The sequence below is a fragment of the Mesoplodon bidens genome (genome assembly GCF_964165515.1).
Source record: "Mesoplodon bidens genome assembly, contig: HAP1_SCAFFOLD_227, whole genome shotgun sequence".
NCBI lineage: Eukaryota > Metazoa > Chordata > Mammalia > Artiodactyla > Ziphiidae > Mesoplodon > Mesoplodon bidens.
In genome coordinates this window covers 184,523-207,628 of record NW_027671685.1, presented here as the reverse complement: position 1 = coordinate 207,628, position 23,106 = coordinate 184,523, and positions in this window count along the sequence as shown.

Here is a 23,106-nt window from a genome sequence, read left to right as displayed (position 1 = left end):
AGAGTCCAAACTCAAGCAGGGATAGCATATATGGAGAACAGGAGACAAGATAATGGATTAGAAACAAGACATGGTGTTCACAAGCAAACAGATGAGGTTGGTGAATGAGAAGGCTAAGCTGACTCGAAGGTAGGGTTGCCAGGTATCCTGTGTATACTGGATATGTCTCGAATGACTTTGAACTGCATCCTGTATTGATTTTGTCAGGTCACCCTTATTGTAATAAGTTGTGCTTTTTCCCAGTAATGAAAATCGAGCAGTTGAAACTATTTTTCTGCTTCAGTAATTGGCACTTAAATGACTTAGGTGGCAATGCTAGCTGAAAATTGTATCTCCACAAAGACCGAAACAATCCCTTATAGTCTCTCTCATATTTTTGGCGGAGGAAAGACCAAAGTTGGGGGGGCGGGGTGGGTGTAGGAGAAGGTAAATAAGAATTGAGAGTCTTCTTTTCCATATTAAAGAAAGGAAAAGACTTCTTTTTGTCAAAGTCTCAAGTTGTAAGCCAGTAATCACCATTAATTAGAGATTACTTTGGATCAGTACACATGCTCTGAAAATCAACAGTGGCCATGCTTCTGACAGTTAGCAAGTTAAAGAGACTGCAGCTTCTGAAAGTCAGCCAATTTGTTACTATCCCATGCCTGTAGACAAGTCAGTCAGCAGATACCTCAGTCTAGTGACCATACTTCTGAAAGTTTGCCAGTCAATAACCGCCTTATTTCAGTGATCACACTAACATAATTGAAAGTCTGTCAATCAATAAACACCCCTGCTTCTGAAAATCCACCAATCCTTGAACGAAGCTTCCCAAAACCTTGTATGAGATCAGCTGTGGCTTTCTTTGGGAAGGTTCTTCCTTGCGAATACAGCTCTCGCTTGCAGCCATACATGATGTCCACCTTTTCCGCATCACATATCAAAGTTCAATTTATTGTTAGTTGGTAACAACTTCTACAGTTCAACCCCAATTTACTGTTATAACTTTAGCCTCGTGAGTGACAAACAAAATCATGATGCCATGAGACTATCAAATTCAATATTTTCAATTTCTGTGGTGTTTGCTATCATCTAGTATTTGAATCCCAAATGCAAATGTAAATTCATGATTAATTTTCAGAACATTGGTTATCTACTAAATGAGGGAAAAAATCCTTTTGAAACCTTTTCCACAGCATGAAACTGTTCATTCAATATGAAAAAGTGATAGAAAGTCATTTATAAACCAGTATCTGTTAACAGCTAAACCTAAGAGATATAGGATTATCTCAGCTATAAACAGATAAAATACATTTTCTAATTAAAACAAATTCGGATGAAAATAAAATAATCACAGCAGAAGTTGTAATGACCGTCCACCTTGTGTATCATCATTATCAATCTTTTCAGCACAAATGACTGATCAAACATACCAGGAGTATTTTCTGATTCTAAAATTGCAAAAAAAATTAAGTGCCAGGAGAAAATGCTGTTACAATAAAAAAATGTAATAGCTCTATTTACTATTACAGAGATTATTAAAGATCTAAAATGCCTTGTCTTTTTACAACACAGCCCAAGTTGCAAGTAATCACAATACTGAAAAATAAATCCCTTTGCTTGTATGTTTTTCTCGTGAAAAAGGCTTGCTTAGAAGGCTGCTGGTCACTTATTGAGTTAATGAGAAGTGTACTGCTTTCCAGAGAGATAATACAAATGCAAATTATGGTGGATGTTCAAAAGTGCAAACAGTTTATTCAAAGTTGAATCAAAGTGCAATGGATTCTATGCAGGGTGTTGGCTATCTTGCCCATACTCAACATTTCTGCATAATTCTGCACAGACAACACCTGATATTCTTTCTGTTGACACTGGAGTACTTATTGTGAAGCTGTTGCATTACTTCAGCATTTAAACATTTGAGCAGTTAAAGAATTTTTGTGATTTTGTTTGCATTTCATAATCTTCAACTTTCTAGCATTCAAAAACTTGTTTGGAATTCCTGTTTCAGCTATGACATGTAAACAGCTTGCAAGTGATCGCTTGTATCCTTACAAGAAGAAAAATTGGGGCAGGCTGAAAATCAGTGACTTTTCTTTTATCTTCCTGAGAACTGAGGTTGGTGGGCAAATTGCAACACTGAAATCTGGAGAGACAGGCATATCCAGAAAGATACATCCAAGATCTGCTTACCTGGAACAGAAATTACTGAAGCCATAAACTAGTAGAAAGATTTAAATGCTCATCCTGATAAATTGCTGAAGGTTGTGTGGACTGTCTTGAGAGTGAGAAACTCCTGGGGGGCCACAGTCTTAAGAGTCCCCCACATTTCCATTGTCATTAGATCCAGAAACCCGGTTGGATTTGCATGGTGGCAACCTGAGAAATACTCCCTCAGGGCTCTAGTGGAAGAAGAGTAACCATTGTAAAATACACCCAGAGTCTTCTCCACCAAAAATGCCTACTCTCCTGGGGAAAAGAGTTTCTAGAGTCTTATGGTAGCTGAGGTAAGGACACTCCTCCCACTTTAGCCCCCTTTAACCTTCCTGTTCCACTAAGGAGGAGAAAACAGTCAAATAGATGGGGTTGGGGGTGATTCAAGGAAAAAGATTGGGAATGCTGCAACTAGAGGAGGGAGTATAGGGCAAGGAACTTGGGAAAAAGCTATACCACCCGATAAACATTTGCCCTAGACATAGGCCTACTAAGACTGAGATTTAATTGGAAGATTATAGAATCCTCCTCCCCCATCCCTACTCCCACCCTTACCCCACAGCTTGCCAACATACCAACAACACTGGATTACAGCAGAAAGAGAGATACAGACTCTCCTTGAGGAGGAGTGTTTAGGGAGTGTTTAGTGTTTTGTCAATAGTGGAGACAAAAACAAGGATACTAGAGGAATTTGAAGTCTCTGGCACCTATGGCTGCCTAACTCCTAGCCAAATTAACATAAATCTAGCGGGATAAAGCACCATGACCATGTGCGCTTTATCCCAGAAATTGAAGATGTGTACAGCATAAAAAAAGCAATCAATATAATACATTGCATTAGTAGAATGAGAGCAAAACACACACACACACACACACACACAACCATCTTGATGCAGGAAAAACATTTCACAAAATGCAAAATCCAGTCATGTAAAATTACTGAACAATTCAGGAATAGAAGGGAATTTCCTTAACATGATAAAGTACAGTGATGAAAAATCCACAGCTAACATCATATTGAATAGTGAAACACTGACAGCTTTCCCCCTAAGATTAGGAGCAAGAGAAGGGTGCCTGATTTTGCCATTTCTATTCAACACTGTACTGGAAGTTGTAATCCGAGCAGTTAGGCAAGGAAAAGAAATAAAAGGCATCCCAATTGAAAGGAAGAATTTCTCAATTTGCAAATGACATGACTTTATATATAGAAAAGCTGAACAACTACCAAAATTCAATTAGAATTCATAAATGAGTTTAGCAGTATTTCAGGATACAAGGTCAACATGTAAAAATCAGTTTTATTTCTATATGCTAATAATAGAAAATTTAAAAGGAAATTAAAGCAATTTCATGTATAATAGCATCAAAAATGATAACATACTTAAGGAGAAATTTAACCAATTAGGTCCAAGACTTGCACACTGAAAACTACAAAGCACTGTTGAAATATATTAAAGAAGACCTAGACCTAGACCTAAATAAATGGAAAGATATTTGATATTCATGGATTGGAAGACATAGTTAAAATGACAATACTACCAAAATGATTTACAAATTCAATGCAAATCACTATCAAAATTCCAATAGCGTTTTTGCAGAAGTGGAAAAGCAGATCCTAAAATTCATATGCAATTGCAAGGGATCCCACATAGTGGAAATAATTTAGAAGAAGAACACATTTGGAAGAAGAACACTTCCCAAGTTCAAAACTTACTACAAAGCTACAGGAATCAAAACAATGTGGTATTGGCATATAGAAAAACGTATAGCTCAGTGGAATCCAATTGAGAGCCTACGTATCTATGGTCAATTGATTTTTGACAAGACTAAAAAGACCATTCAATGGGGGAAAATATAGTCTCTTCAATGACTCGTGCTGAGACTACTGGATATCCACATGCAAAAGAATGAATCTGACCCATACCTCACAACACATACAAAAATTAACTCCAAATGAATCAAAACCTAAATGTAAGTGCTAAAACTATTTTAAAAACTATAAAATTCTTAGAAGGAAACATAGGTGAAACTCTGCATGACCTTGAATAGGGCAACATTTTCATAGGTATGACACAAAACACAAGCAAACAAATTCAATCAAAATTAAAACTTAAAAAGAAAAATTACAATTTTGTGTATCAAAAGACACTATCAATAGAATTAAAAGACAACTCACAGAATGGAAAAAGATATTTGCAAATATTTTCTTAAAGCCTCATGTCTGAAATATTTTTTTAACTCGTAATTTGACACAATCCAAGTAAAAAACACAATCCAATTAAAAAGGGGCAAAGTAATTGAATAGACATTTTCCTAAGGAAGATATACAAATAGCTAATAACCAAATGAAAAGATGTCTGACATCATTAGTCATAATGCAAGAAATGCAAATCAAAACCACAACGAGATATCATATCACACCCATTAGGATGGCTATTTTTTTTAATAACAAATGTTGGCAAGGATATGGAGAAATTGAACCCTTCGGCATTAATGGTGGGAATGTTAAATGGTGCAGCTGCTGTGGGAAACAGTTTGGTGGTGTTAAATACAGAATTACCATAGATCAAGAAATTCAACTCCTAGGTATATACCGAAGAGAATTGAAAACATTTGTTCACATAAAAACCTGTTCACTACTGTTCATAGAAGCACTATTCACAATAGCCAAAGGATGGAAATAATGTAGTATCCATCACTCAATGAATGGATAAACAAAAGGTAGTATATCCATACAATGAAATATTATTCAGCAAGAAAAAGGAATAAAATGCTGATACATGCCACAACATGGATGAATCTTGTAAACATTATGCTAAGTGAAGGAAGCCAGACACAAGACCACGTATGATTCCATTTATGTGAAATATCCAGAATAGGCAAATCCAAGAGACAGTAGATTAATGGTTTCCAGTGCTGGGGAACAGATGAATGAGGAGTGATTGCTTCATTGGTACAGGGTTTTCTTTGGGGGATGATGAAAATGTTCTGGGGCTACATAGTGGTGAGGGTTGTGCAAAAGTGATTGTACTAAATGTCACCAAATTGTGTTGACTGAAAACAAATAGACTGCCAGATATTTCTCCAGAAAAAAATAGGTTTATTCAGCAGAGAATTACAGTTCAGGGTCTGCAACCGTGGCAAGTCACATGCAAGTTCCCCAAATAGTGAGAGAAGTAGAACTCAGACATCATCTGCTTCAATTCTGGGAAATCTTTACTTTCAGGTCACCAGATGATGTACAGGTCCAGTCAGGGTGGGAATTTCAGAGTCTTCAGTAAGACTGGGTTGTTATTTGGTCCAAAGCAGAGCATTCTCTTGTTATCAAAAAAAAATATTGAATTTCCAGTCTTGTTTTTCCTTTTTTCAGGCCAATTGTTGAAATTCTCTGGTCCAGTTTTCCTCAGTTATCATTTGGGGAACTATCCCTTTGGACCATGACAGAGGTTTGGCTGGTTTTGGTCCCTTTAATAGCAGCATTCCTTGTGGAAATGTCAGTAAGATAAATTTCCCTTAGCTTCTAGAGAGTCAAGTTTAGAATGTCCTGAAATCTTAATGGCTAAAGTGGCAGGTCAAAGTGTTGCATCCAATAACACCTAAACATAGGGGCCATTTTAAATTTTATTTCAGCTGGAAGTAAGGAAACCATGTTGCTTCTACCACATTCCAAAAGCATGAGCTATACCAAAAGCATATCTACTATCAGTATAAGTATTGGCAGTTTTGCCCATGGCTAAAGTACAGGCCTGGGTAAGAGCTCAAGCCTGTGTAGGCCTATTAGGCTGAATTACCCATAAGTAAAGATGCTGCCTCAACAACCTCAAAGGAAGTTGCAGTAGAATACCCAGCACGATATTTGCCACTGTCACCTTTTAAATAAGAACCATGGGTGAACCATGAGAAACCACTGCTACCCAAAGGAATTTCCTGCAAATCATCAAGTGAAGTCAAGAAGAGGTTCTTCAGGGCTTCCCTGGTGGTGCAGTAGTTAAGAGGCTGCCTGCCAATGCAGGCAACATGGGTTCGAGCCCTGGTCCAGGAAGATCCAACATGCCACACAGCAGCTAAGCCTGTGTGCCACAACTACTGAGCCTGTGCTTTAGAGCCAGCGAGCCACAACTACTGAGCCTGTGTGCCACAACTACTGAAGCCCATCCTCCTAGAGCCCGTGCTTCACAAGAGAAGCCAGCACAATGATAAGCCCGTGCACCGCATCAAAGAATAGCCCCCGCTCGCCGCAACTAGAGAAAGCCCTTTCACAACAACGAAGACCCAATGCAGCCAAAAATAAATAAATAAATAAAATAAATTTCTAAAAAAAGAGAAAGAGGAGATCCTTCAGCGTTAAGCAGTTGTGAGGGACTTCATTGGTGATGGACGGGAAAAGAGTAGTAGTGCTAAGGTTATTACAACATAAAAGAGTTATATGAGGAGCAGTTAACAAAAGGACTTCATAGGAGGTGAGGTGGCTAACTGAGAAATGTTGAGTGTGATGAGAATTCAGGAGGGTTTCTACTGCATGAGGTACAAGGATGATTAAAGGGAATCCCACAATGATTTTCTTGGCGGCCTCAACCAAAAGGGCAGTGGCTGTAATGGCTCTAAGGTGTGCCACATGGTCCACCTGCTGGCTATAATCCCAAGGGCATTCCCTTCCTTTTCATATACAAAAAAGAAAAAGAGGATCTGATAACTGGGATTCCCAAGGGCAGGTGGGTTTCTCAAGCTCTCATTTAAGGCCTGAAAGTTTGTTTATGCTGTTTGGCTCTTCCCATAAAACTGGGTCAGAGTTGTTGTTGTCGAGTAAGACACACAGAGGTTTGGCTGTAAGAGAGAAACTTGACTACTAAGAACCTGCTGTATAAAATAAATAATTTAATTTAATTTAAAAAATAGAGAAATTTGGAATACACTTTCAGCAATAACTGACTAGCCTGAGAAAACCTTGCAGTCAATGCTTAGATTGGGGTTTTGGGAAACTCAGGACACCATGAAAGCTATCTGGAACTAGGTATAGCTTTTGTTCTGATATCAGATGCCCTAAATATCAAACCTGGGTTTGGGCAAGTGGCAATATTTCCTTGGCAACCTTGTGTCCCTTTAAGACTAAAAGCTTTAGGAAGTGGGTGCTGTCTTCCTGTGAAGCGGTCTGAGGAGAGCAAAGAAGCAAATCGTCCACATGTTGCAACAAAATAGAACTTCTGGGAACTTTACATTATCCAGATCAGCCTTGAGAATTTTTGAGAAATAAGAGCTCAGTAAAACCCTGAGTCATTACTGTCACGGTGAATCGTTTTTCTTCCAAGTGAAGGCAAAAACGATAGACAATAGTCCATCTTCATCAACTGGAATACTAAAAAATGTACTTCATAAATCAAATTACAATAAAAAATTTACATCCAGTGGGAATGGATGTTAGTGAAATATGAGGATTAGGAGAAACAGGGTGTGGAGGGATGACAATGTTCTTTATTGCTCTGAAGTCCTGAACATACCTCCACCCTCGGCCCTTGGGTTTCTTCATTAGTAAAATAAGGGTATTGCAGGAACTATTACAAGAAATAATGAGTCTTTGAGACTTGTAATGTCCTATTATGGGTTTTATGCCATGAAAGGCTTCTTTACTTATAGCATGTTGATTAATTCTGGGAGAGGTTTTGAGGGATCTATTTGAATTGATGCACTGTGAATTTTGCCAATATCAGTTGGAGATTTTGCCTGTAAGGGAGGTGGTTGTTGATTCAATAGGGACAAAGGATCAGTGTTTCCAGAATCAGCTCAGAGACAGAGCTGATAAAAGATGTCAGAGCCATTTAATTCATCTGGTTGGCTGCTTTGGTAAGTACTATCAAATTCCAAAATTATTTTCCCCTTTCAGGGGAGAGAAATTTTAGCATGATGCTTCTGTAAGAAGTCTCAGCCTAATATAAATGGATAGCGGCAGAGGAACTAAGGAGAAAAGAGTGTGTGTTTCTCAAAGGGCCTAAACGAAAGGGAATCAGTTCACAGGCAGGAACCTCTTGAGGTTCATTAAAGATGCCCACTGTTTGAACTGTATTAGTACTCCGAGGCAGGGGCTGCTTTATAGTAGTGGGGTTGAGCACCGAGAGGGTGGCTGCAGTGTCAGTTAGGATGAGAAGAGACCCATCCCAAATCTGAAGGAATGTTTCTCCAAGCTGATTAAGAGGGAGGATTGGGAAGAGCCCCTGTAGTTCCTTGGAGCCCCACAACTGGGAATTGGGAGGAAGTTGGAAAGCCTGGTTAGAGGGCTGATGGTGACTGAAGGGCTTGTATCTGTAACAATCTCTTTTCCAATGCCCTGGCTCTTTGCTCTAACAGCAGAAACTAGGAGGGTTTTTGTTTCATTTAGGGAACTTTATTTGCTGAAGTTTACGATTAAGAATTTTGGCAGTTTTCCTTTTAGGTGACTCATCTAGAGTGTGAGAGAGCTGGTTTGTAAGATTAACTAAATCTGGAGTGGACATCATTTCCTATTCCATCCTGTTCTTTTTTACTAGAAAGGAAAGACCCTGGTTCAGACCATTAATAAACAGAGTTAAATCTACCTGGGTGGGATCAACATCTGAAGGAAGACCAGACTTTTCTTTAAAATAATCTGAAGTTGATTGTAATAGCTATGAACAGATTCATCAGATTTGTGTGTGTAAGCCTGAATTTTATTCCAATCAATAGGCTTTGGAAAAGCCCTAGGAATTGCCCGATGAAGTCACCTAGAAATTGCCTTGGCCTGACCATATAAGTTAGCAGGTTGCTCTCCTGCTTTTAATTCTAGAGACCTTTCAGGACTTTCCCAGTCAGCAATTTTCATCCAATGCTGGGCCTGGCCTTCACCAACAAGCATATGACCTAGCTGATGTAAGTCAGAGCACAAGATTGGTAAGATTGTTATATTAAATTCCTCAGCAAATCTGTGAGGATCTTTGGTTACTTTGGGACACTCTTTAACTATGGCTCGCAGTTCAGTTTTAGCCCAAGGAATATTTAAAGTTAAGGGTTTAACCTCTGGATCCTCAGAAAGCTAAATTCTAAAGGGACAGGTTCTGATAGATTCAGAGGAAAATGGGGTGAGGAGATTTTCAGGGGGAAAGGGAAGTTCAGCAAGGGAGTTAGTGTGGAGGAACTGAGGGTACAGAGGAGGAATAGGCAGTATAAAGGGGAAGGAAAAAGATGGCCCTGAAGGCAGGGCCTGAGCACAAGGTCCCAGAGGAGGGGAACAAGATGGCGCTAAAGGCAGAGCCTGAGACAAAGAGGCTGCAGAAGAAGAACGTGAGGCTTCAGAAGCTATTTTTTCCTTCTTTAACCATGTGTTTGCCTCAATTAACCTTAAAATCTTATTTTGCAGAGAGGCAATTTTAGGCTCCTGCTAACAGTTGGAAGCCTCAAAATACCAATAAAAATAAGTGTTTTGTTCAGTTTTAGAAGTTTTATAGGTAAGGTTGTTCAGTTGGGTTTTAAGAAAGGTAAGTTTGGGGATTTCAAAGGTTTCCCGTAATTGCCTTTGGTTAGGTTAGTCTAATTTCAGAGTGCAGTGAGCAGCAGCTGGAAGCAAGACCATGATTGAACCCTGATTGCAGCAGTGAGAGTGCCAGATCTTAAGCACTAGATCAGGAGGGCCAGTGGATAAATTCTGAGCCCCATTTCTTGTCTGCCTTGAAAAAAATTTTGACAAGGAGACAGAAGGTAGAGAGGAAAGTAGGCATATATTGGAAAAGCAGAGTACATGCCAACACAGGCAAGGTTGAGTTCAGAGAAAAGTCACGCCTCTGGGTAGTTTAAATCATTTGTAAGGGGGCAGTCTTCCAGGTCTTTGTTTTTCTCTGGCCAATCATCTTGCTTAGTCCTTTGACTCAGGGCCCACCCCTATGTGCACCCCTATGTGCACACGCATACTTTAGCCAAGATGGATTTTAGCACAAGAACCTTTGGGAAGTTAGTAAAACTTAGTATAGTCTGGTGTCCCCTCCCTTTTTGACCCCCGAGGATCCTATCTGCACATGTGCAGTCAAGATCTCCCTGATCCCAAGGATGAGAAATATGTGACCTCTTGATCTTTTGCCCAGGCAGTGCTTAGCCTATTCCTGTTGTTATTTCTATCTTGAAGTATAAACAGGAGGCTGGCTGTAAATGTCTAATCTGGAGCCCATCTATACCCTGCCTCAAGAAATATGTACAGGAGGCTAGTTGTAAATGTGTGGCCTGGGGCCCATCTATCTCCTGCCTCAGGTCCACATAGAAATGCACATGAGGAAGGACCACAGATTTTAAACATAAAATCAGCCAGGGCCCCTGTGGTTGAGGGGTGGTGGGGAATGCTCCTTCAAAATGTTTAGATAACTGGGATCCTATTTCCCAGAGGTCTTTCTCTAGAATAGAAGGATAAATGACAAAAAAACCCTAACAACTCAAACAGCCTGTAGGCCTAACACCAGCCAGTTCCAAGGGCACGGCCTAGCTCTGAAAGACTCAGGCCAACTGCTTAACAGCACAGATCCAACAGAAGAGCCCCTGTTCCAATGGGAATCAGGCTGAAGGCAAGGGAATTCCAGTTGGAGGAGCCTGATTGCAAAAGAGCCAGGTCAATGTGCCAAATAAACAAGGCTTTAATCAGAGAGGACAAAGCCTTAATATAGATCCTGAATAAAACCTGGAGATCCTCAAAGTAAAGAGGGCAGAAGCTCAGATCCAGGAGAAAGACTTACCCTCAAACCCCAGGGTCCCAGCAAGCATCAATGAGGTTAGTGTTGGTATCACACTTGTTTGCTTGCCCACCTTCCAGTTGTCGGGGGTCTTCTCTGGGTCCCTGTGTGGGCCAAAATTGTTGACCTAAAATAGACTGCAAGTTATTTCTCCAGCAAAAATGGGTTTATTCATGATCATCAAAGAACTGCAATTTGGCGTCTGCAACCATGGCAAGTCACATGCAAGTCTTTCACATAAGGAGAGAGGGGGAAAGGAAGTTGGGAGGGTTTTAGTAAACAAAGAGTTCCTTAGAGGAATGGAGAATTAAGAGTCTAGTGGCTTCTCATTTACTGAATTGTGACAATCGTTCGTTGGCTGAGCTCTTGCCAGACAAGAGGAGGAAGTCTTCTTCCTTTGGGGTTCCACTATGGTTGTAGAGTGTGAGAGCTTCCCCTTCTGGCCTCCTGGCTCTATTTTAGTTGAGGTTTCTGTTTATTAATTTTTTTTAAGATTTGTTTATTTTTGGCTACGTCGGGCCTTAGTTGTGGCACGTGGGATCTTTGCTTGGGGCACGCGGGATCTTTCGACGTGGTGTACGGGCTCTTCGTTGTGGTGCACGGGTTTCTCTCTAGTTGTGGGGTGCCGGTTTTCTCTCTGTAGTTGGGCTCCAGGGAATGTGGGCTCTGTAGTTTGCGGCATGCTGGCTCTAGTTGAGGTGCACGAGCTCAGTAGTTGTGGCATGCGGGCTTAGTTGCCACGCAGTGTCTGGGATCCCAGTTCCTCAAGCAGGGATCAAACCTGTGTCCCCTTCATTGCAAGGGGGATTCTTTACCACTGGACCATTAGGGAATTCCCCTGTTTATTAATTTTTACAGGCATCATCATCCTTTGATTGAGCATTCCTGGGCCTCCTGTCCCTCCTGGCAAAGTTGCAGCAGGTGCTTCTTCCTTCAGTTTCTTTGACCATCATAACATAGATATATGTTATTATCTCTGTGTCTCCTTCATTGCTTTCTGCACATGTCCTAGGAGATATTTGTCAAAAACAAAACACTTCTCCTCTGTGTCGATCCCACTTTCACAAGTCTTCCTCTTAAACAACTTTTACTGTCATTCACACACACACACATGCACACACACAAACATGTCACTTTATTTTCACTTTCCTAACAATAAAGAATATAAGGCAAAAAATATAAGAGAATTGTATCACTTGTCCAATATTGCTTTTCAGGGGGAGATTATGAGCTTTGTGAGAACTTCACTTGAATGTGTGGCCAACTATAGGGCTCCATTCACTAGTCCTGAAGGTGAAAAATCCTTCAAGGAGGTCGAGACTTTGGGCTTGTTTGGGAAATCCCAGGTGATTGCTGGGGCTCTGCCAGGTCCCTTGGGTGTGTACCAAGGACACGTTGATAGGCCACTTAGGAAGGTGTAGTCACTGGCATACCAGGATGTGGTTGTAGCACTCCAACCTGGGCTCAGTGTCCCTTCCCCATGGGACTAACTCTTGGTGCTGAAGGGAGCCATTGTGCCCTGAGGAAGATTCCCAAGAGCTCCAGATCCCCCAAGGATGCCAAGACCTTCAGTGGCTCTCCTCCAGAGAGCAGACAGAAGAAGCAGACCCAGGCTCACCAAGGGCTCTGGGGGCTGCCACTGGGGTTTTCATCTATGGGCAGGGAGCTTCCTGGGACGGAATGACCCTAACCCTCATCCCCCCTCTCCCTGTTCCCCATCTGCCACAGGATGCTAGCAACAACTTCACACTGTTTGAGGGCATGGAAGTCTCCAGGAGTCTCAGTGGAATACCATGATGCCCTGTTGGCATGATGACTCAGAAGCCAAGGGCACCTCTTACCCCACATTCCCCCAGAAACCAGTCAGGGGAGTCAAGATGCCCTAGATTCTAGGATGTGTCTCAGGAGCACCTGACTTATGCTCATAATTTCCTCTATCTTGTACAAAGGCAATAGTATATTTATAACTGATATATAAGGCTCTTGTCTAATTTGGTCATCAGTGTCTTCTCTGGATATGCTTCTATTGATTAATTTATTCTTGTTATTGTGGAACTGAAGTATTTTATTTTTGAACTGGGACAAATGCTGTCAATTTTAATTATTTTTTAAAAATTCATGTATAATAGCTCAGAGGAAGAAGGTTGTCATCATGAACCTTTATATACGGTGAGCCCCCAAAACAACCATTGAACTTGGGGGAATAATTTATTTGTCCATCTTTTAACAGAATTCAGGGAAAAAATAAGACATAACTCTAATTTTTTTTAAATTCTCATTGCCCTTTCCCTCTAGGTTTCTTTCTATACATTGAACAGATCATCTTCATACCACTTCAGGACCTAGGCATCACCTGTCCTTGGAATGTTCTCCAACAAGAAACTTTTTTTTGTCAATTTGTTTGTTTTTTTTAAATTTCTTATTGGCGTATAGTTGATGTAAAATGTTGTGTTACTTTCTGCTATACAGCAAAGTGAATCAGTTACACATATATCTGCTCTTTTTTAGATTCTTTTCCCATATAGGTCATAACAGAGTACTGAGTAGAGTTCTCTGTGCTATATAGTAGGCCCTTATTAGTTATCTATTTTATATATAGTACTATGTATGTGTCAATCCCAATTTCCCAATTTGTCCCCTCCCCCATTTCCCCCTGGTAACCATAAGTTTGTTTTCTACATCTGTGACTCTATTTCTGTTTTGTAAATGAGTTCCTTTGTACCATTTTTTAGGTCCACATATAAGCACTATCATATGATATTTGTCTTTCTCTCTCTGACTTACTTCACTCAGTATGACAATCTTTAAGTCCATCCATGTTGCTGCAAAAGACATTATTTCATTCTTTTTCATGGCTGAGTAATATTCCATTGTATGTGTATGTATATATATATATATATATATATATATATATATATATATATATACCCTATCTTCTTATGCACTCCTCTGTCGATGGACATTTAGATTGCTTCCATGTCTTGGCTATTGTAAATAGTGCTACAATGAATATTGGGGTGCATGTAACATTTCAAATTATGGTTTTCTCCAGATATATGCCCAGGGGTGGGATTCCTGGATCATATGGTAGTTCTATATTTAGTTTTTTAAAGAACCTCCATACTGTTCTCAATAATGGTTGTACCACTTTACATTCCCACCAACAGTGTAGCAGGGTGCCCTTTTCTCCACAACCTTTCCAGCATTTGTTGTTTGTAGACTTTTTGATGATGGCCATTCTGACTGGTGTGAGAGGACACCTCATTGTAGCTTTCTTTTTCAATTGGCGTATAGTTGTTTTACAATGTTGTGTTAGTTTCTACTGTACACAGTAGAAGTGTAGAGTTCCCTGTGCTTTACTGCAGGTTCTCATTAGTTCCTCATTGTAGTTTTGACTTGCATTTCTCTTAGAATTAGTGACGTTGAACATCTTTTCATGTGGTTTTTGGCCACCTGTATGTCTTCTTTGGAGAAATGTCTATTTACGTCTTCTGCCTATTTTGTGATTGGGTTGTTTGTTTTTTTGACATAGACGTGCATGAGCTGTTTGTATATTTTGGAGATTAATCCCTTGACAGTCACTTCATTAGCAAATATTTTCTCCCATTCTGTGGGTTATCTTTTCATTTTGTTTATGGTTTCCTTTGCTGTGCTAAAGCTTTTAAGTTTAATTAGGTCCCATTTGTTTATTTTTGTTTTTATTTTCACTACTCTAGGAGGTGGATCAAGAAAGATATTGCTGCAATTTATGTCAGAGAGTGTTCTGCCTATGTTTTCCTCTAAGAGTTTTATAGCCTTATATTTAGGTCTCTAATCCATTTTGAGTTTATTTTTGTGTATGGTGTGAGAAAATGTTCTAATTCCATTCTTTTACATGTAGCTGTCCAGTTTCCCCAGCACCACTTATTGAAGAGGAGTCTTTTCTCCATTGTATATTCTTGACTCCTTTATCAAAGATAAGGTGACCATATGTGTGTGAGTTTATCTCTGGGCTTTCTATCCTGTTCCATTGATCTATATTTCTGTTTTTGTGCCAGTACCATACTGTCTTGATTACTGTAGCTTTGTAGTATAGTCTGAAGTCAGGGAGCCTGATTCCTCCAGCTCCGTTTTTCTTTCTCAAGATTGCTTTGGCTATTCAGGGTCTTTTGTGTTTCCATTAAAAATTGTAAAAGTTTTTGTTCTAATTCTGTAAAAAATGCCATTGATAATTTGATAGGTATTGCATTGAATCTGTAGATTGCGTTGGGTAGTGTAGTCATTTTCACAATGTTGATTCTTCCAATCCAAAAATATGGTATATCTCTCCATCTGTTTGTGTCATCTTTGATTCCTTTCATCTTATAGTTTTCTGAGTGCAGGTCTTTTGTCTCCTGAGGTAGGTTTATTCCTAGGTATTTTATTCTTTTTGATGCAATGGTAAATAGGATTGTTTCTTTAATTTCTCTTTGTGATCTTTCATTGTTAGTGCGTAAGAATGCAAGAGATTTCTGTATGTTAATTTTGTATCCTGCAACTTTACCAAATTCATTGATGAGCTCTAGTAGTTTTCTGCTGCCTTCTTTAGGATTTTCTATGTTTAGTATCATGTCATCTGCAAACAGTGACAGTTTTACTTCTTCCTTTCCAGTTTGTATTCCTTTTATTTCTTTTTCTTCTCTGATTGCTGTGGCTAGGACTTCCAAAACTATGTTGAATAAAGTGGTGAGAGTGGACATCCTTGTCTTATTCCTGACCTTAGAGGAAATGCTTTCAGTTTTTCACCCTTGAGTAGTATGTTATATAATACATAATTTTTAAGTATGGCCTTTATTATGTTGAATTATATTCCCTCTATACCCACTTTGTGGGGAGTTTTTATAATACACAGATTTTGAATTTTGTCAAAAGCTATACCTGCATCTATTGAGATGATCATGAGTTCTTTATTCTTCAGCTTGTTAATGTGGTACATCACATTGATTTGTGGATGTTAAAAATCCTTGTATCCCTGGGATAAATCCCACTTGATTATGGTGTATGATCCATCTGATGTATTGTTGGATTTAGCTTGCTAATATTTTTTGAGTATTTTTGCATCTATGTTTATCAGTGATACTGGCCTCTAATTTTCTTTTTTTGTGTGTGATACCTTTTTCTGTTTTGGTATCAGGGTGATGCTGGCCTCATAGAATAGGTTTGGAAGAATTCCTTTCTCTGCAGTTTTTTGGAATAGTTTGAGAAGGATGGGTGCTAACTCTTCTCTAAATATTTCATAGAATTCACCTGTGAAGCTGTCTGGTCCTAGAATTTGTTTGTAGGAAGTTTTTTTTAAAAAATAGATTTATTTATTTATTTATTTATTCATTCATTTATTTTTAGTTGTGTTGGGTCTTCGTTGGTTCACGCGGGCTTTCTCTAGTTGTGACGAGCACGAGCTACTCTTCATTGCAGTGCATGGGCTTCTCATTGCAGTGGCTTCTCTTGTTGCAGAACATGGTCTCTAGGCACATGGGCTTCAGTAGTTGTGGTACGTGGGCTCAGTAGTTGTGGTTCCCAGGCTCTAGAGCATAAGCTCAGTAGTTGTGGCACACGGGTTTAGTTGCCCTGCTGCATGTGGGATCTTCATGGACAAGGGCTCAAACCTGTGTCCCCTGCAATGGCAGGTGGATTCTTAACCCCTGCACCACCAGGGAAGTCCCTGTTGGGAGTTTTTAAAATTTTTCTTTATTTTTTCAATTTCATTAATAGTAATTTGTCTGTTCACATTTTCTATTTCTTTCTGTTTCACATTGTACATTTTGGTAATTTGTCCATTTCTTCTAGGTTTTCCATTTTATTGGCATATAGTTTTTCATAGCAGTTAATTATGATCCTTCATATTTCTGTGGTTTCAGTTTTAACTTCTTTTCTATTTCTGATTTTATTAATTTGAATCCTCTCTCTTTTTTTCTTGATGAGTCTGGCAAAGGTTTATCAGTTTTGCTTATGTTTTTGAAGAACCAGCTCTCATTTCATTGATTTTTTGTTTTGTTTTGTTCTCGTTTTTTAGTCTCTATTTCATTTATTTCTGCTCTGATCTTTATAATATCTTTGTCTCTGATTACAGTCTTTGTTCTAAATTCTATTTTTATTATATAAGTATTGCTACAACAGCTTTCTTTTCATTTCCATTTGCAAGGAATACTCTTTTCCATCCTCTCACTTTTAGTCTATGTGTGACTTTAGATCTGAAGTGAATGTCTTGTAGGAAGCATATTTATGGGTCTTGTTCTTTTATCCATTCAAGCCACTCTATGTCTTTTGATTGGAGCAAAAATTCATTTTCATTTAAAGTAATTATTGATAGGTATATACTCATTGCCATTTTAATTGTTTTGGGGTTGTTTTGTAGTCCTTTTTCATTTATTTCTTCTTTTCCTCACTTCCCTTGTGATTTGATGACTATCTTTGGTGTTATGTTTGGATTCCTTTCTCTTTTGTGTGTGTGTATCTATTATAGATTCTTGGATTGTGGTTACCATGAGGTTTATATGTAACAACCTATATATATATATATATATATATATATATATATATATATATATATATATATATATATATGATTATTTTAAGCTTAAAATCTCTTAAATTCGAACACATTTAACAATGCTGAATTTTTACTCCCCTCGTCCATATGTACTGTTTTCTGCATCATATTTTACATCATTTTGTTTTGTGTATCCCTTAACTACTTATTATAGGTATAGATGATTTTACTACTTTTGTCTTTTAACCTTTCTACTAGCTTTATAAGTGGTTGATCTACACCTTTACTGTATATTGCATTTACCAATGAGGTTTTTCCTTTTATAATTTTAATATTTCTAGTTGTGATCTTTACTTTTCCACTTAGAGAAATCCCTTTAATAATTCTTATCAATCAGTTTAGTGGTGCTGAATTCTTTGAGCTTTTGCTCATCTGTAATATGCTTTATCTTTCCTTCAAATCTAAATGATAGCCTTGCCAAGTAGAGTATTCTTGGTTACAGGTTTTTTCCTTTCATCACCTTAGCTATATCATGCCACTCCTTTCTGCCCTGCAAAGTTTCTGCTGAGAAGTCAGCTTGTGGTATTACAGGAGTTCCCTTGTAGATATCTAGTTGCTTTTCTTGATTCTCTCTTCATCTTTAATTTTTGCCATGTTAAGTACAGTGTCTTGGTGTGGCTCTCTTTGGGTTCATCTTGTTTGCAACTCTGTGCTTCCCGGACCTGGATGTCTGTGGTCTTTCCAAGGTTAGGGAAGTTTTCAACTATTTTGTCTTCAAATATGTTAGCAGTCCCTTTCTCTCTCTCTTCTCCTTCTACGACCCCTATGATGTGAATGTTAGTATATGTGACATTGTTTCAGAGGTCTCTTAAACTATCCTTATTTCTTTTAATTCTTTTTTTTCTGTTCAGCTTGGGTGATTTCCACTATTCTGACTTCCAGTTCACTGCTTCATTTTTCTGTATCATCTAATCTATTGTTGCTTCCTTCTAGTGTATTTTTTATTGATTGTTGTATTATTCAGCTCCATTTGGTTCTTTATATTTTCTAACTCTTTGTTAAATTCTCACTGTGTTCTTCCATTCTTCTCCCAAGTTCGTTGAGCATCTTTATGATTATTTCCTTGAACTCTTTATTGGGTAGACGGCTTATCTCCACCTCACTTAGTTCTTCTTCTGCAGTTTAGCCTTGTTCCTTTGTTTACAACACATTCCTCTATCTCCTCATTTTGCTGAATTCTCTGTGTTTATTTCTGTGTATTAGGCAGTTCAGTTATGTTTCCCAATGTTGAAGAAGTGGCCTTATGTAGGAGATGTCCTATGGGGTCCAGCAGCACCCTCCTCTCTGGACATCAGATCTGTATGCTCTAGGGGTGCCCCCTATGTGGGCTGCATGGGCCCTTCTATTGTAATGAGGCTGACAACTCTGGGCATGCTGGTAGGCAGGGCTAGCCCCTGGGCTTACTTAGCTATTAGGCCCTGCTTTGTGTGTAGGTGCCAGCTTGCTGATGGGTGTCATCAGTTCACAGTGTGCCTGGCTGCATGGCCTAGGGGACCTAGAGTTGTGGTGACCCACTGGTGGAAGGGGCTGGGTCCCAGCAGCTGTCTGTGAGCCTTGGGGGACAAGGCCCAGGACTGGTGCTGGCCCACTGATGAGCAGGGCTGTGTCCCTTATGGCTGAATTCTGAGCCTGGGGAGTCCTGGGACTGGTGCCAACCAGTTGATGGACAGGTAAGCTCCCAGCACTATTAGGCCTGAGGGAGGACTCCAAATGGGGTTTGCCTGCACCAGTGTCCTCATGGTAAAACGAACTTCCATAAATGGCTCTCACCTGTGTCTGTGTCCGCCGAGGGAGTCCCAGTTGCCTCTTGCCTCTCCAGGAGGCTCTCAAATATCAACAAGTGGATTTAACCCAATCTCCTTTCAAATTACTGCCTCCACACTTAGTCTTGAAGCATGTGAGATTTTTCATGCGCTGTATAAGAACAGAGTCTCTGTTTCCTACAGCTCTCCTACTCTTCCATACACAAGCCCCACTGGCCTTCCATGTCATGCATTCTAGGGGCTCATCATCCTGGTGTAGGACCCCTAGGCTAAAGAGCCTAATGTGGGGCTTGGACCCCTCACTCCTTTGAGAGACCCTCTGCAATTATGATTATCCTCCAGTTTGTTGGTTGTGGATCTTGACCATACCTTGTCTCCACCCCTCCTACCCATCACATCATGGTTCCTTCTTTATATATTTTGTTATGGAATATCATTTTTGGCTAGTCTTTAGGTCATTCTCATCAATAGATTCTCTGTAAATAGTTGTAATTTTGCCTTTCTGGCAGAATATCTGTCTGGCAGAACATCTTCTGTCCATCTGTCCAAACATCCAGTCATCTGAGGTTTGTCCTTCTGTCTGATCATCCATGTGTCAGAACAGCCATCTATTAGTATGTCTGTCCACCGTTTGGAACATTCATCTGCCTCAACATAGGTCTCTGTGTCTGAATACAAGCATACTGTGGAGATACTGTAGGTTCAGTTCCAGGCCACCACAATAAAGCAGACAATGCAGGAGAGTCACATGAAGTTTTTGGTTTTCCTGTGCATATAAAATTACATTCACATTGTACTGTAGTATATTAAATGTGTAATAGAATTATGTCTAAAAAATAATGTATATACCTTAATTTAAATGTACTTTCTTGCTAAAAATTGCTAACCGTCATCTGAGCCTTCAGCAAGTTAGTTGTAATCTTTGTGCTGGTGGAGGGTCTTGCCTCACTGTTGATGGCTGCTGACTGATCAGCATGGTGGTTGCTGAAGGTGACTGGGGTGGCTGTGGCAATTTCTTAAAATAAGATAATAATGAAGTTTGTGGCATCGATTGACTTCCTTTCACGAATGATTTCTCTGTAACATACAATGCTCTTCAGTAGCATTTTACCAAGAGTAAAACTTCTTTCAAAATTGTAGTCAATCCTCTAAACCCTGCCACTGCTTTATCAACTAAGTTTATGAAATATTCTTAATCCTTTGTTTTCATGTCAACAATCTTCATAGCATCTTTACTAGGAGTAGATTCTACCTCAAGAAACCACTTTTCTTGCTCATCTGTATGAAACAACTCCTCCATTAAGTTTTATCATGAGATTGCAGCAATTCAATCACATCTTCAGGCTACACTTCTAGTGCTAGTTTTCTTGCTATTTCCACCACATCCGCAGTTACTTCTTCCACTGAGGACTTGAACCTCTCAAAAAGTCATCCACGAGGGTTAGAATCAGCTTCTTCCAAATTCCTGTTAATGTTTATATTTTGACCTCTTCCCATGAATCACGAATGTCCTTAAATTTACTTCGCCAAGATCCATCAGAGGAATCACTACCGATGGCATCTAAACCTTACAAAATGTGTTTCTTTCTTTCCTTTTTTTTCTGTGCTGCATGGCTTGTGGGATTTTAGTTCCCCAAAAAGGGACTGAACCCAGGCCCTTGGCAATGAGAGCATGGAGTCCTAACCACTGACCACCAGGGAATTCCCAAAATGTATTTCTTAAATAAGAAGAATTGAAAGTCAAAATTACTCCTTGACCCAGAATGGATGCAGCCATGAAAACATTAATCTTGTTGTACATCTCCATCAGAGCTCTTGGGTAATCAGGTGCATTGTCAGTGAGCAGTAATATTTTGAAAGGAGTCTTTTTTTCTGAGTGAAAGATCTGAACAGTGGGCTTAGAATATTCAGTAAACCATTTGAAAACAGATGCGCTGTCATCCAGGCTTTGTTGTTTCATTTATATAACACAGGCAGAGTAGATATAGCATAATTCCTAAGATCCCTAGGATTTTCAGAATGGTAACTAAGCATTAGCTTCAACTTCAAATCACCAGCTGCATTAACCCCTAATAAGAGAGTCAGCCTGTCATTTGAAGACTTAAAGCCAAGCATTGACTTCTTTCTAGCTATGCAAGTCCTAGATGACATCATCTTCCAGTATGAGGCTATATTAAAAATCTGTTGTTTGATATAGCCACCTTCATTAATTATCTTAGCTAGATGTCCTAGATTACTTGCTGTATCTTCTACATCAGCCCCTGCACTTTGATGTTGTAGAGACAGCTACTTTCCGTAAACTCATGAATCAACCTATGCTAGCTTCAAACTTTTCTTCTGTAGCTTCCTCACTACTCAAAGCCCTCATAGAATTGAAGAGAGTTAGGACCTTGCTCTGGACTAGGCTTTGGCTTAAGGCAAAGTTGTGGCTGGCTTAATCTTCTATCCAGACCACTAACACTCTTTTCATATCAGCAATAAGTTTGTTTCACTTTCTTATCATTCATGTGTTCAAAGGAGTAGCACTTTTACTTTCCTTCAAGAACTTTTCCTTTGCATTCACTACTTGGCTAATTGTTTGGCATAAGAGGCCTAGATTTTGGCCTATTTGAGCTTTTGATAGGCCTTCCTCCCTAAGTTTAATCATTTCTAGCTTTTGATTTAAAGTGAGACATGTGATTCTTCCTTTCACTTGAATATTTAGAGGTCATTGTAGGCCTCTAGATCGACCTAATTTAAATATTGTTGTGTCTTAAGGTAGAGAAAGGCCCAAGGAGAGGGAAAGAGATGGGGGAGCAGCCTGTCAGTGAATCAGTCAGAACACACACATTTATTAATTAAGTTCACCATCTTGTATGGGTGCCATTCTTGGCACCCCAAAACAATTACAATAGTAATATCAAAGATCACTGATCACAGATCACCATAACAAATTAAATGATAATGAAAAAGTTTGAAATATTGCAAGAATTACCAAAATGTGATACAGAGACACTGAGTGAGCAACTGGTATTGGAAAAAATGGCATAGATAGACTCACTTCATGCAGGGTTGCCACAAAACATCTGTCAGCACACCTGTCTGCTGAAATGTCTGTCAGAAGAATTGTTTGTCTGAACTTCCCTCTCTGTGAATAACTGTTCATCTGCCTAACTGTCCATTAGTGGGAACATCCATCCATCTGAACACTGGTCTGTCTGAACACCCATCTGTCCACATGCCCATCTGTCAGAAAGTCTGTCTGCCAGAAAGGTTCTCTGTCAGAATGTGTGTCCATGTGTTTGAATGTCCATCTGTAAAAATGTCTTTCTGAATATTAATCTGTCTAAATATGAATCTATCAGAATATCCATTTTTCAGAAAGTCCATCTCAGAACATCTGTGTGTCAGAACACCCATCTCTAAGAATGCCCATCTGTCTGAATGTGTATCAATCTGTTCCAATGTCCATCTGTTTGTATGTCCATCTTTCTTAACTTATGTCCATCTGTCTGAACACCCACTGTCCGAACATCAGTCTGTCTGTGTGAACATCCATCTGTCTGCATGCTTATCTGCAAAAATGGCTCTCTGTCTGAACATCTATCCATCTGTCCAACCAACCATCTGTCTGGACATCTCTTCATTTTTCTGAATGTGAGTCTGTTTAAACGTCAGTCTGAACCCCTGTCCATGTGTCTGATAATCGTGTTTCTGAATGTCCGTGTGTCCAAAACTTGTCTGTCGGAACATCTGTCAATCTGTTGAAATCAGTCTGAACATCTGTCTGTCTGTTATACCAAGCAGGACTCTTTAGGACCCTCTCAGGTATACAAGCCCACCACCCCGTGCTCCGGCTCTCTTAAGTAAAAGGCTTTGCTTCAGG